At 58.4% G+C, this 14,850-nt stretch overlaps 1 pseudogene; it reads left to right on the forward strand.

Annotated features, from left to right (window-relative positions):
- Positions 1-3,181: 3,181 nt before the first annotated feature.
- LOC140711781 (uncharacterized) lies at positions 3,182-10,710 on the forward strand (annotated as a pseudogene).
- Positions 10,711-14,850: the final 4,140 nt, after the last annotated feature.

Below are 14,850 nucleotides of genomic sequence, written 5' to 3' on the forward strand. Positions count from 1 at the left end.
CCCTCGGTCAGAGGTGGCTGTTTCTCGCTCTGCAGGATCTGAGGACCTTGGTGGCCAGCAGGGACGTGGCCAGGAACTGGCCTTGGCTTTGGGGACTGAAGGCCTTTGCTGTCATAGCTTTTTGGTAGCTACATGAAAACGGTGCTGTTCACACAAACCAATCTCCCTGGAGGTGCTTTTAAGGACTGGTGAGAGCCACACGCCCTGATTACCATTTCATTTACCGGCGAGACTGCCTTACCTTTGCGACAGAGAGAACATCAGGAAGGTGACTGTTATTGAGGCAAAATTCACACAACGCAAAAGTAACCATTTTAAAGTCAGCTTAATGATATGTATCAGGCCTTACTCCCTTCCCCCACCCCAGCCCTGACGCTACGGATCCGCTTTCTTCTTTCTTTTCTTTTCTTTTCTTTTCTCTTTTCCTTTCCTTTCCTTTCCTTTCCTTTTTCTTTCCTTTTCTTTCTTCCTTCCTTGCTTTCTTTTCTTTTCTCTTTTCTTTTTTCTCCTACAGGCACCCGCCCCCATGCCCGGCTAATTTTTTGTATTATTAGTAGAGACGGGGTTTCACTGTGTTAGCCAGGATGGTCTTGATCTCCTGACCTCGTGATCCGAGCACCTCGGCCTCCCAAAGTGCTGGGATTACAGGTGTGAGCCGCTGCGCCCGGCCAGTCTGCATGTTTAACACAGTGGTTCCCACACCAGACCAGCCTGGAGATTCCTACCCCGTTGTTCCCATTTCACAGCCAGGAACCTTGAGGCTCACTGGTTTGAAGACAGCCTGGCAGGGGCTGAGCCAAGATCTGTCCCCCAGACCCCCACATTCCTTCCCGGGCCTCCCAAAGCCATCGCAGTGCTCCACTCCTCCCTCTCTGTGCTCCGGCCTCAGCTCCTCACACCCACTGAGCCTCCCAAGCCCCCAGCCCCCAAGCCCACGGCCGGGCCCTTTGCACGGGGCATCTTTGGGAGGGGAATTGTCTGTTCTCCTTAAGCCTCCATCTTTAAGCCGGCCGTTGTCTTGGCAACGGTCTACGGCTGACCTTTGTGCAGAAAAAAAAGGGTGACCTTCCCAGTACAGGCCCCCCGGCCGCCGCCCCCCCGCCGTGGCGCAGTTTAAAGGCATCTGTCTAAACAATGCATTATGGATTTCTCCGCCGGGCGTGCACGGGCCGAGAATTTCAATCCGGGCGGCTCTGCCATTTCCTAAACTTGAGGCATCCAGGGAGAGGGCGTTACACACACTGGCCGCTCCGCTCAGGCCCTGGGAACTGGCAAACGCTTTGGGTTCCAGCCCCGCAACTCAAGCCGGGTGAAGACCAGAGCCCCCGCCTCAGTTCCTCCATCTGTAAAGTGGCACCGAGGAGGGTCCGACTCCCAGGGGTGTGGCCGGCAGCAGTGTAAATCTTCAGGGCTGCCGACACCCAGCCTCCGGGACCCCCCTGACCCGCTGTGGAAACTGGGACAAGGCCCGGAGGGCAGATCCCCCAGGCACCTGCCAAGGCCACCAACCCAGGTCTGGATGTTCCCTGTGGCCCAAGGTCACCACTGGGCCCCCCAGGGACTGACGAGAGGCCTCTAGTGGGAAAAGGGGCTGGCTCAGGCAGGTTGGTCCCCACATGGGGTGAGTATCAGGCCCCAAAACCCCTGCACACGCTGGCACAGGAAGCTCCATCGATGCCCCTCCCTCTGATTTCTCAACCCGTGATGGGAAGAGAAAAGGCAGGAAGATTTCCTCCAAAGCTTCACCCTGGCAGAATTCTGCTCTGAGGTCCTTGCCCACTTCCAGGCAGCCCTCCCTGCTCGCCTCTCACCACGGGCACAGGGCACAAATCATGTCCCTCTTCTGCTCTAAACTCTGCTGTGGCTCCCCAGTGCCTTCAAGAGAAAAACCAAACTCCTCCCTGCAGCCCATGAAGCCCTCAGCAGCCTTAGAATCCCCTGCTCCAGCCACACCAGCTCCCTGAAGGACACACCAGGCTCCAGGCTGCCCCCAGCCCTTTGCACTGGCTGCTCCATGAGAAACCAGGCTCCTTCTCACCCTTCTGAACTCAGTTCAAAGGACCCCTCCTCCAGGAAGCCCTCCTGCCTGCCCCCTTAGACATTTCCAAGACAGACAGAGAGACAGAGAGACAGGGAGATAACTGGCTCTTTCAAGCTCATGTCCTGTAGGCTCCCCGAGTGTAGGCACCAGCTTTCTTTATATTTTTTCTATTTTATTTGTATTCCATTTTCAGACACTCATGAACGGGGACTTGGTGCCAGACACCCCTCCAAGTGGTTTACAGAGATGAAGTTTCTGGTGCCATAACCACTGGTTATGCGACGTCCAGAGGTGGGGACTGGGGTTGAGGGAACAGTTCCTTTTCACCGGTGCCCAATCAGGGCATGTGTATTTTATATGGATGCCAGTCATGCTGTGCCAGGGCCCAGTCGAATGACCTCGTCATATGTTGGTCACATCTGCAAAGGCCTTCTTTGTTTTTTTTTTTTTCAGACGGAGTCTCGCTCCGTCGCCCAGGCTGGAGTGCAGTGGCGCGATCTCCGCTCACTGCAAGCTCCGCCTCCCGGGTTCACGCCGTTCTCCTGCCTCAGCCTCCCTAGTAGCTGGGACTACAGGTGCCCGCCAACACGTCCGACTACTTTTTTTGTATCATTAGTAGAGACGGGGTTTCACCATGTTAGCCAGGATGGTCTCGATCTCCTGACCTCGTATCCGCCCGCCTCGGCCTCCCAAAGTGCTGGGATTACAGGCGTGAGCCAATGCGTCTGGCCGCAAAGGCCCTATTTCTAAATAAAGTCCCGTTCACAAGTTTCGCGGTCCAGGATGTGAACAGATCTTCCAAGGAGACACCAAGCAGCCTCAGTGTCTATTAATGGATCCGGGCCCTCCCCTCAAGCCTTTTCTCATCCCCTCCCCAACCTCCTGCACCGAGACCCCAGCATGAAGCTTCCTCAGCCCTCATCGACCTCTGCTAGGTCCCAGAGACGCTGTGAGCACCCGAGGGCAGGGCCTGAGGCTCCCCCGCCCCACCTGGGCTCGCACCTGGGAGAGGCGGGTTCCCCTGAGCATTAGCTGTGGGCCCCTTGACAAGCTCCTGGGACGCTTGGGCTGAGAAGAGCCCAAGGTGCCCCAGCCCCTTCCCGAGTCCCCGCTGGGCACGTGTCACCCACTGATGGGGAGATGCCCGAGTACGGTGACTCCGGGGTGGGATGGTGAGGCGGCCCCTGGGGACCCAGAGTCCTGTCGTGCCAGGGCCTCCTGCACCCTCAACCCCAAACCCAGAAAAGTCAGGTGGAGCCCAAGGCCAGAGCAGGCCAATCACAGCTGGGAGACGGGGGCCCAGGGGCCAGGAAGCCGGGATGCAGCGTTCGGCCCACTGCCCTGCACAGCCACCCCCGGTCTCTTTCCCTCTCTGTCTCTGTTTCTCCCTCTCTGTTTCCCTCTGTCTCTCTCTGTCTCTCTGTCTCTGTTTCTGTCTCTCTGTCTCTCCCTCCTTCCATCTCTCTCTGTCTCCCTATCTCCCTCGTCTCCCTCTGTCTCTGTCTCTATCTCCGTCTCCGTCTCCCTTTCTCTCTATCTCCCTCGTCTCCCTCTATCTCCCTCGTCTCCCTCTATCTCCATCTCTGTCTCCCTCTCTATCTCCCTCGTCTCCCTCTGTCTCTGTCTCTCTCTAACTGGCTCTATCTCCGTCTCTCTCTCTCTATCACCGTCTCTCTCTCTGTCTCTTCCTCCCTCCATCTCTGACTCTCTGTTTCCCTCTCTGTCTCTGTCTTTTTCTCCTCCATCTCTGACTCTCTGCCTCCATCCGTCTCTCTCTCTCTGTCTCTATCTGTCTTTCTCTGTCTCTGAATGTCTCTGTCTCTCTCTGTCTTTCTCTGTCTCTGACTGTCTCTGTCTCTCTCTGTCTCTGTCCCTCTGATGTCTGACCCTGGTGGGCAGTACCTGCACTGGTTTCGCTGCCCCTGAAGGAACGACATGTTCTCACTCTGCCTGGGAGATCCCCTTTGCCTCCTCTGGAGGGTCTGAGAAGACAGGAGGGCGCAGGGCCCGCCGCAGGGGCAGGTGACCCACGCATCACCCTGCCCGCCACAGGGCACAGCTGCCACCAAAGGGCCAGGGGGCGGCCGGCCGCCGTGCTCTGGCAGGGACAGGTCTCCCCCGGGCGCCCCCAGGGAAGAGCAGCCCCTCCATCCGCCTCCTGCCACTGGCCTCCCTCCCCTTCCAGCCGGCGGGCAAGGGGGCTTCCCGTGCCGCTGGGCGGGCTGCAGGCATCCATGGGGGCCACAAAAGCTCAGCCAGATTCCGGGACACTCCCGCCCCCTTCACCCTCCTTTCCCCGGGATTTCCCGTAGAGGGGACAGGGCCACACGTCGCTCCACATGGACCACCCCTCCCGATGCTGGAGCCTACAGCAGGGAAGTCGCCTTCCCATGGGTCTGAATGGAAATCTGGGGAACCCTGGACACAGAGACACCCTCTCCACCCACCCAACCTGCCCTCCAACGCCAGCGGTACGGGAATGACACGGCCGTCTGCAGGAGCATTCAAACAGGGGCAGGGACCGCCTGCGGAAAGCCTCCCTCCCGTGGGCGAGCCCTCCTGTGTGCAGCTGCCACGCCATGACAACAGCTGCCGCCATAGAGCCCCCATCACCGCCACCTTTGCCGACAGAGAAACAGCGTCACAGGGTGGCGGGGTCACCTCCGGAAGTGGCGGGGCCAGCTGGGAGACAAAGGGCCACGCCTGGAAGCTGTTTCCATGTATCATGCCCCGAACGCACGCCAGGCCCTGCTGGGGAACGTGTCTGCTGCTTCTGGCCTTGGTAGGACCTGCCTGGCCTCTGCCTGGCCTTCTGTGAGGGTCAAAGGCCCAAATCCAGGGCCATTGGAAGAGTTTGCAAGAACAGCATTCCCTGCACACTCAGAAACGTCTGGAACAGCCCGAATGTCCATCAACACAAGAATGGGACAAACGCAGCACGGCCCTCCACCCACTGGAACACGACTCAGCTGTGAACAGGAGTGAGGCTCTGACCCAGGCCACAGCGCAGATGCACCTTGAGGGCGCCACGCTCAGTGAGAGACGCCAGACACAAAAGACCGTGCAGTGTGTCATCCCATTTCTATGAAATGTCCAGGGCAGGCCCATCCATAGAGACAGAGAGGGGATGTGTGGGTGCTGGGGCTGGGGAGGGAACGGGGTTTCCTCTTGGGGTGATGGAAATGTTCTAAAGTTGATTGGGTTGATGGACACACAGCTTTGTGAAGAAAATAAAACAAATCAATCGTATACTTTAGGCTGGGCGTGGTGGCTCACACCTGTAATCCCAGAACTTTGGGAGGGTGAGGCGGGTGGATCACCTGAGGCCAGGAGTTCGAGACCAGCCTGGCTAACATGGTGAAACCCCGTCTCTACTAAAAAAAAAAAAAAATACAAAAAATTAGCCAGGCGAGGTGGCGGCGCCTATAGTCCCAGCTACTCGGGAGGCTGAGGCAGGAGAATGGTGTGAACCCAGGAGGCAGAGCTTGCAGTGAGCCGAGATGGTGCCACTGCACTCCAGCCTGGGTGACAGAGCGAGACTCCGTCTCAAAAAAAAAAAAAAATAGAAAGTTCATTGGGTTGATGGATACTTTAGGCCGGGTGTGGTGACTCACGCCTGTAATTCCAGCACTTTGGGAGGCCAAGGTGGGTGGATCACCTGAGACCAGGAGTGTGAGACCAGCCTGGCAAACACGGTGAAATCCTGTCTTTACTAAAAATACAAAAAAAAAAAAAATTGTATACTTTAAATGAATGAACTGTATGCTACGTGAATATCTCAATAAAGCCGTTTTAGAAATTGCCTTCTTGGGTCGGGTACAGTGGCCCACACCTGTAATCCCTGCAGTTTGGGAGGCCGATACAGGCAGGTCACGTGAGGTCAGGAGTTCGAGACCAGCCTGGCCAACACGATGAAACCCTGTCTCTACTAAAAATACAAAAATTAGCTGGGTGCGGTGGCAGGCGCCTGTAATCCCAGCTACTCAGGAGGCTGAGGCAGGAGCGGTGGCTCACCCCTGTAACCCCAACATTTTGGGAGGCTGAGGTAGGAGGATCCCTTGAGCCCAGGAGTTCGAGACCAGTCTGGGCAATGTAGTGAGACCCCCATCTCTACAAAAAAATGCAAAAATGAGATGGGAGGATCACTTGAGCCCAGGAGGTGGAGGCTGCAATGAGGTGAGATTGCACCACTGAACTCCAGCTTGGAGAATGGGGGTGAGACCATGTCTCAAAAACAAAAACAAAAAATGCCTTCCCTTCTGTCCCTTGTCATTTTTCCTCAGTGACATTGAAAGGTGTCACCTTCGCCGCCTTCTGGAGCCACACGCAAGGAAGCCTTGTCTAGGAGCCTTGCTAGGTGGTGAGCCTGCCGTCTCTGGAGGTGCGTAAGTGGAGAAGAGTGAGCCTTGGGTGGGGCTGCCTACCCTGAGTGATGAACGGCCTCTGACTCTCAGGCCCAGCATCCAAAACCCCACACTCAGCCAGGCGTAGTGGCTCACGCCTGTAATCCCAGCACTTTGGGAGGCCGAGGTGGGCGGATCACTTGAGGTCAGGAGTTCGAGACCAGCCTGGCCAACATGGCAAAACCCTGTCTCTACTAAAATAAAAATTTAAAAAAATATATATATATATTAGCTGGGCATGGTGGCAGGTGCCTGTAATCCCAGCTACTCGGGAAGCTGAGGCAGGAGAATCGCTTGAACCTGGGAGGCGGAGGTGGCAGTGAGCAGGGATCTTGCCACTACATTCCAGCCTGGGTGACAGAGCAAGACTCCATCTCAAAACACAAAAACAAAAGAAAGAAAAGCGAACTCCTGGCTGCTGGAATGAATCCCAACCCTCCTGGCTGAGCAGAGGCCTCGGGTGCGCACCGTGTGGACAGCGTCCCAGCGGCCGGCCGGGCCAGAGCGCTGCATACACATACATGTGCGTTCACATGCACATGTACAACTGCTGGGGGATTTTCCCCCCTTCTTTTCTTTAAGTAAAGAGGCCTGTCATGGTCAAGGGGCGTCCTGACACTGTGTATTTCACGGTGCTTTCATCACGGCCGGCCGGCGGGGGGAGCCTCCTGGCCGGGCTCACAAAGGGCCCTCTAAGCCCTCCGCGTCCGTATTCTCTACGTGGGAGCCTGCCCCGTTTCCTATTAACTTCAAAAGTCTCAATCCTATTATGGCGGGGGGCGGAGAAACAGCGGAATGGAAGAAGAGGCCTTTATTCCCTGGTCCGAACTGGGCAGAGGCCCCAGGGACCCTCATTAGGCAGGCAGTGTTCCCCACGGTCTCAGGGGGACTGACAACAGCCCTCCCCACCCGACCAAGAGCCCGGAAACAGCGGCGGGGCCCCTGAGCCGCCCAGAGCGGCCCTTCCCTCCCCAGCAGGAATGGCAGGCGGGAGGCGGGTCCGGCGGGCGCAGCTTCATGCTGCCATAAGCCTCACTCACCGAAGCCTCTGGGCAGCGAGACCCGGGGCCCTGACCTGGGTGTTAGCCCCAACCCCCAGCCTTGGTTTCCTGCCCTGGAAAATCGGGGCAACCCCACTTCCCACTCTCGCAGCTCTCTTAGGCTCCTATATGGATAGAAGGAAGCACCTCCCATTCCTCGCTGAGCCGGGACCCTCTGGCTTTTTCAGGTTCTTCTGGCCTTGCCCTGTGCCCAGCCAGGCCCGGGAGTGTGAGTTAATCCTGGGGCACAGAGAGCCATCGTAGGACTGAGGCAGGGGAGGGTCACCATCTGAGTTTCAGGTTGTTTTTGTTTTTGAGACGTAGTCTTGCTTTGTTGCCCACGCTGACTACAGTGGCACAATCTTGGCTCACTGAAACCTCTGCCTCCCAGGTTCAAGCAATTCTCCCTGCCTCAGCCTCCTAAGTAGCTGGGATTACAGACGCCCACCACCACGCCCGGCTAATTTATTTGTATTGATAGTAGAGACAGGGTTTCACCATGTTGGCCAGGCTGGTCTTGAACTCCTGACCTCAGGTGATCCACCCGCCTCGGCCTCCCAAAGTGCTGGGAGTACAGGCGTGTGAGCCACTGCACCCAGTCTGTGATCCCATTTCTATGAAATGTCCAGGACAGGCCAATCCACAGAGGCAGGGAGGGGATGCACGGGTGCCGGGGCTGGGGTGGGGACAGGGAGCAACGGCTAATGGGGATGGGGTTTCCTTCTGGGGTGATGAGAACGTTCTGGAACTAGACAGGTGATGTTTGCACAACTCTGCAAATACGCTAAAAGTCACTGGATTACACCTATAAGCAGGTGAACCTCATGGTCTGTGAATTATATCTCAGTGAAGGAAAGTTGAGAGCCACTCTGTTGCAGAGCTGGTTCCTTTATCCCATCGCTGTGTGCTGCAAGCCTTCTGTCTTCCGTGCGTGACTGCGACTTTCTAGAGGGAAGGGAACATGTCTTCGTCCCCTTGCTGTGTCATCTCTGACTCACTTGTCACAAATATTGTCAAACTGAACATAAAAATGGGTGTCAGGGCCAGGCGAGGTGGCTCATGCCTGGGATCCCAGCACTTTGGGAGGCCGAGGCGGGAGGATCGCTTGAGCTCGGGAGTTGGAGACCAGCCTGAGCAACATAGCGAGACCACCCCCACCATCTCAAAAAATAAAACAGAAAAGAAAAAGAAAAAAAAAATGGGTGTCTGAAGATTGGAGGGATGTGGCCAGCCACAGGTGGGCAGCGAGGGAGCTGCTGGGCTGGCCACGTGCAGGGACAGAGCAGGCTGTGCAAAGTCCCTGGGGCAGAGACAAAAGCAGCTTGTTCTAAAGACAGAACTGGGAGGTTGGGTCGGAGTGAGCGGGAAGGGGAGGAAAGAGGGCTGAATCGATCCCTCCTTCCCTCCCTCCCACTCTATCCCCAGGCTAAAGTGCAGGGGCGTGATCGGTTCACTGCAACCTCAACCTCTCAGGTTCAAGCAATTATCCTGCCTCAGCCTCCTGAGTAGCTGGGATTACAGGCCCGCGCCACCACACCTGGCTAATTTTTTCTTTCTTTTTTTTTTTCTTTTTTTTGAGACAGAGTCTCGCTCTGTCGCCCAGGCTGGAGTACAGTGGCCGGATCTCAGCTCACGGCAAGCTCCGCCTCCCGGGTTTACACCATTCTCCTGCCTCAGCCTCCCGAGTAGCTGGGACTACAGGCGCCCGCCACCTCGCCCAGCTAATTTTTTGTATTTTTTAGTAGAGACAGGGTTTCACCGTGTTAGCCAGGATGGTCTCGATCTCCTGACCTCATGATCCGCCCGTCTCGGCCTCCCAAAGTGCTGGGATTACAGGCTTGAGCCACCGTACCCGGCCTAATTTTTGCATTTTCAGTAGAGAAGGGTTTCAGTACGTTGGCCAGGCTGGTCTTAAACTCCTAACCTCAGGTGATCCACCCACCTCGGCCTCCCAAAGTGCCAGGATTACAGGCGTGAGCCACCGAGTCCGCATCTGGCCCAGAGGGCCGGATTCTTGATTCCTGGTGCCTTGAACCCATAGGGGGCAAGTGGACAGGGTCAGGGGCCAGGTGCAGAGCAGCAGAGCTCGCGGGCATGGGTCCAGATGGAGCAGCAGGTGTCTCTTTACCTCCCAAAGTCTTGGGGTTGTATCTGGCCCCCCGACCTGGAAACCCAAGCCTGCTTGCTCCCAGGTCTTCCAGCTTATTTCTCTAAGGATTTGCACATTCCAGAGGAGGAAACTGAGGCACAGAAGTTTCCATGACCCCGGAGAGCTGCCCGAGAGCATGGCACAGCAGGTGTTCATCACGCCCAGAGGGAATGACAGCGGCAAGGCCAGGAGTACCGGAAATCAACCAGGATCCCGCAGCAGGGGCCAGCTGAACCCACCAAGGGCACCTGTGGGTAGGACCCTGTCCTCAGCTGTGATGTGGGAAGCTGCAGCCGCACCAGACGGCCCCCAGGGTGTAAACGGCCTCACCAGCCCTGCCTTGCAGCGGCAGTAAGGGGTGAACCCAGACAGGTATCCCTGCCTGAGTAGAGAGGACCGTCCCAAGACCAAGGAAACCACCCACAGCACCCACGGGAGGGTATTTGGAGCGGTGACATTGTGCAGCCCACGACCCAGAAAGTGGACACGGGTGTGGTCACGACACAGGAGGACCCAGGGGCGCTCATCACACAGGAGGGACCCAGCTGTTCTGTGACTGACAGAACGCTCTGTGCCTCAGTTTCCTCCTATGAAAAATGGGTCTCCCAAGAGGATTATGGCACAAACCACTGGCCGGGGCAGTGGAGGGGCAGCAGAGGTGAGGAAGGGTGGTGGCCAGGGCTTGGGGTTCCTGTTGGGGCATCAGACCCAGACCTGAGGCTCCAGGAGGTGGACATGAAGCTAGGACCCCAGGTCCAGCCAGGGGGGCTCCCCAGCACCTGAGGCCGCCCTGACCATCCAGACCTCTGAGCCTGCCTGCTCCGGGATCCCGGTCCCAACCGACCCAAACCACGCGCCCCGGACGCCGCCCTCCTGCGCCCCGAGCGGGCCCCTTGCAGACTGTCCGGCTGGGCCTCCCAGGGGCGCTGTCTGCGGGGCGGGTGTCCACGGGTCCACCCGCTGTCTGCGGGTGTCCACGCAGCCCTGCCCGCGCGCCAGTCCGGCTCCCGGCCTCTGCAGCTCCGAGCGCGCGTCTGCCCGCGCCGCCGTCTCCACCGGCCTCCTCGCTCCACCTAGCGGCGGCCAGAGCCCGGAGCCGCGGGGGGCCCAGAGACGGCGCCCCGGCTGTGGGGGGTCGGGGGACGCACAGTCCGGCAGGTGCGGCCAGGGAAACTGAGGCACGGGAGGGCCAGGCACGCCCCCGGGGTCACGCAGAATGAGCGGGAAGGTTCAGATCGAACTCCAGCACCCAGGAGCCCATGTAGGTTCCTCCACGGCCACCCCGGAAAAGGAGGGAAGCCTGGAGGCCTGAAAGGAAGGAACGCAGGGCGCAGAAGGAGCCAGCCGCACCCCAGTGCTGCCGGGGCCCGGACAGGTCTGAGCTGGGTCCGAAACCCCAGTGCTGCCAACGCCAGCATGGCCGTGGCCTCCTTCCCTCACCTCCCAGCGGTCTCTGTCTGTGGCCTCAGTCTCCTCATTTGTAAAATGGGTATTAGAGGATCCTTGGGAGGTTCCAGGGAGATGAGGCAGGGAAAGCCTGCTGGCCGACATATGGTACACAGTAAGCACTCAATAAATGTTGGCTATTGGCCGGGCGCAGTGGCTCACACCTGTAATCCCAGCACTTTGGGAGGCTGAGGTGGGGTGTATCACTTGCACTCAGGAGTTCAAGACCAGTCTGGGCAACATTGTGAAACCCCATCTCTACTAAAATTACAAAAATTAGCTGGGTGTGGTGGCAGGTGCCTGTAATCCCAGCTCCTCGGGAGGCTGAGGCAGGAGAATCGCTTGAACTCGGGAAGTGGAGGTTGCAGTGAGCTGAGATTGCACCACTGCACTCCAGCCTGGGCGACAGAACAAGACTCTGTCTCTAAATAAATAAACAAATAAATTAGCCGGGTGTGGTGGTGCACACCTGTGGTCCTAGTTACTTGGGAGGCTGAGATGGGAGGCTCACTTGAGCCAGGGAGGTCAAGGCTGCAGTGAGCTGAGATCGCATTACTGCACTCCAGCCTGAGTGACAGAGCAAGACTGTCTCAAAAATAAATAAATAAATAAGCCAGGCATGGTGGGGTGCACCTGTAATCCCAGCTACTCGGGAGGCTGAGGAAGGAGAAGCACCTGAACCCGGGAGGTGGAGGTTGCAGTGAGCCAAGATTGCACCATTGCACTCCAGCCTGGGCGACAGAGCAATTCTGTCTCTAAATAAACAAATAAATAAATACATTAGCCCGGCATGGTGGCACCTGTGGTTCCAGTTACATGGGAGGCTGAGATAGCAGGATCACTTGAGCCAGGGAGGTTGAGGCTGCAGTGAGCTGAGATGGCACCTCAGCTCACCGCACTCCAGCCTGAGTGACAGAGTGAGACTCTGTCTCAAAAACTAAATACAGAGGCCGGGCGCAGTGGCTCACGCCTGTAATCCCAGCACTTTGGGAGGCCGAGACGGGTGGATCACGAGGTCAGGAGATCGAGACCATCCTGGCTAACACGGTGAAACCCCGTCTCTACTAAAAAATACAAAAAACTAGCCGGGCGAGGTGGCGGCACCTGTAGTCCCAGCTACTGGGGAGGCTGAGGCAGGAGAATGGTGTGAACCCGGGAGGCGGAGCTTGCAGTGAGCTGAGATTCGGCCACTGCACTCCAGCCTGGGCGACAGAGCGAGACTCCGTCTCAAAAAAATAAATAAATAAATAAATAAATAAATAAATAAATAAATAAATACAGAAACGTTAGCTGTCGAGTAATATTGTTGCCTGGGCGCGTGCACCCTCCTCTGTGGCTTCACCTTAACCGTTTCCCCCAGGGCTGGATGCTCCCTCCTGCCTCCCCCTCTCTACCCCTCTGCACACAGCCTCACCCCTGCAGGAACGCTCTTCCTCCCCTTCCTCCGCCTCCGACTCAAGTTTGCCTGCCGTGACCCCCACGGTGCCCCAGGGTTCAGCCCAGGGTCAGGCGCATGGCGGGCGTTCGGTGACTGCATGAGGTTGGATGAAAATCAGGCTGGCTCCACACTGCGCTACCCTGCGTCCTCGTTCCACACCCAGAGAAACTGAGGCCCGGAAAAAAGAGGCAGGCCAGCGGAGCTCTCTCATCGCAGGCGACGGTCCCAGGGACCTGGAGGGAGGGCTGCGGAAGCCAGCAACTCCTTCCCCTCCACCAGCCCCCAAGGAGGGTCGTGCTGCAGAAGCAGAGACCAGGCCAAATTGAAACTGATCGTGGGGAACAGCTCGGCAGGGTGGAACAGACACACGGCCACCGGGGAGCAGGGGCGCCCAAGCGTGTGAGCGCGTCCCAGCCTGCGACGGAGAATCTTTTAATCTGCGGTGGATGCTGCTAGCTGAGGCCTCTAAGTAGCCACAAGGCATGGGGGCTCAACTGCAGCAGCTGGCAGGCATGAGGACGCCTCCTTTCACTTCATTCATTTCTTCCTCCTGAAGACGCTGGGTAAATCTAGAGCGGCAGAGGGTGGCCAGAAAAGCCCCTCCCCCTATTCCGGACAAGGGGCTCCTGGGGGGACACACAGGGGCCAGGTACCCAGAGGGGTTCCTGAAGACTCGGGGTTTAGAAGCTAGCCGCGCCTTCCAGGACCAGCCAGATGTCCCGGAATTCCTGTTTGGTGACACAGAGGGGCAGCTGTTGGCCCTGTGTCCCTCCGTGCAGGCGGCCGGGCCTGGCTCCCACCCCAGAGCTGTGGGGCTTACAAGGGCTCCTCCACGCCTCAGTTTCCCGTGTTGGCCTCTGAGAGGTGATGACCGGGCACGTGGCCAACGGGGCAGCCGCGTCCTCCTGCAGCCCCTCACACCCTGACCCGGAAGCCCCCCTTGGTGCCCGGGGCGGGGGTCGTGCCCCAGCTCATCTCCCAGGGCCCCTCTCTGGTGAGAGCCTCGACCCCGGGATTAGGAGGCTGGGGTCAGGGGTCAACAGCATTTGCTGCGGCTCCATTCAGGCCGAGAGCGGATCCGTTCTCCCTGCCACCTCGAATTTCCTGGACAAAGGCTCAGTGGAGGGACCGGGCAGAGGGACCCCTGAGCACCCTGGGAAAGCCCCGGGAGAGCCTGTGCCCCCGCCAGGCGCCTCTGCCCACACAGCCCCCGTTCAGCCGCCAATGAGCCGACGAGAGGGACCCTGCACGCCCATGCTGCAGACGGGGAAACTGAGGCAGCCAGCAGCTGGAGCGGGCCGAGAAGCTGCAGGGCTTTGGCCAGGCAGGGGCCACGCGAGGGAGGCAGCCTGGCCCCCAGAGAAATGGGGCTCAGGCACGGGAGGCAGGGTCCATGACGGCAGGCGGGTTGGGGGCTGGCATCAGACAAAGGCGGGCGGGCCAGGTCTGTGGGGGCGCGTTCCGCTCGTCAGCCCCGGTTCCACTTCAGTCCACCCTGGACAGGCCGGAATAATCCCTCCCGTGGCCGTTGCTGGGCCGTGACGACTTGAAGGGGGCCCGGCCAGGCTGACTGACGGCCGGGTGGGGGGCAGGGGCGCCTGGAGCCCCCCTCCGACACCCCTCAGGCCCTCTGCCCCCACCCAGTGCTGGGAACGGCATCTGGCGGTTGCTGATGACACGGACGAGGAAACTGAGTCACAGACAGGCACACACCCCCTCCCAGGTCACAGAGCAAGCCCACCATGGCCCGGACGCCAGGGTCACCCTCACTGGGACGGTCCCACCCTGCTGCAGCTTTGCACAACCCCTCGCCTGGGACTTGGAGGAATTCGGAGGCCTGGGCCTGAACGAGTCACAGAAACCACTCGCCTCCTTTTCATTCCCCAGCAACTGGGAGGCAGGGACAAGCTGGTGGCTGGACCCGGGCCAGGCCAGGGGCCCCGGGAAGGCCCCATTGGGTGCCGCCCGAGGCCTGCAGAAAGGGCTGTCAGCTCATGCCTCAATTTTTTCTTTTCTTTTTTGAGACGGAGTTTTACTCTCGTCCCCTAGGCTGGAGTGCAGTGGCATAATCTCGGCTCACTGCAACCTCCGCCTCCTGGATGCAAGCAATTCTCCTGCCTCAGCTTCCCGAGTACCTGAGATTACAGGCACGCGCCACTACTCCCGGCTAATTTTTGTATTTTTAGTGGAGACGGGGTTTCACCATGTTAGCCAGGCTGGTCTTGAACTCCTGACCTCAGGTGATCCACCAGCCTGATCCTCCCAAAGTGCTGGGATTACAGGCGTGAGCCACCGCTCCCAGCCTCATGCCTCAGTTTCTCCAGCTGCCAGCT

This window comes from Chlorocebus sabaeus, chromosome 6, assembly GCF_047675955.1.
Source record: "Chlorocebus sabaeus isolate Y175 chromosome 6, mChlSab1.0.hap1, whole genome shotgun sequence".
Lineage (NCBI taxonomy): Eukaryota > Metazoa > Chordata > Mammalia > Primates > Cercopithecidae > Chlorocebus > Chlorocebus sabaeus.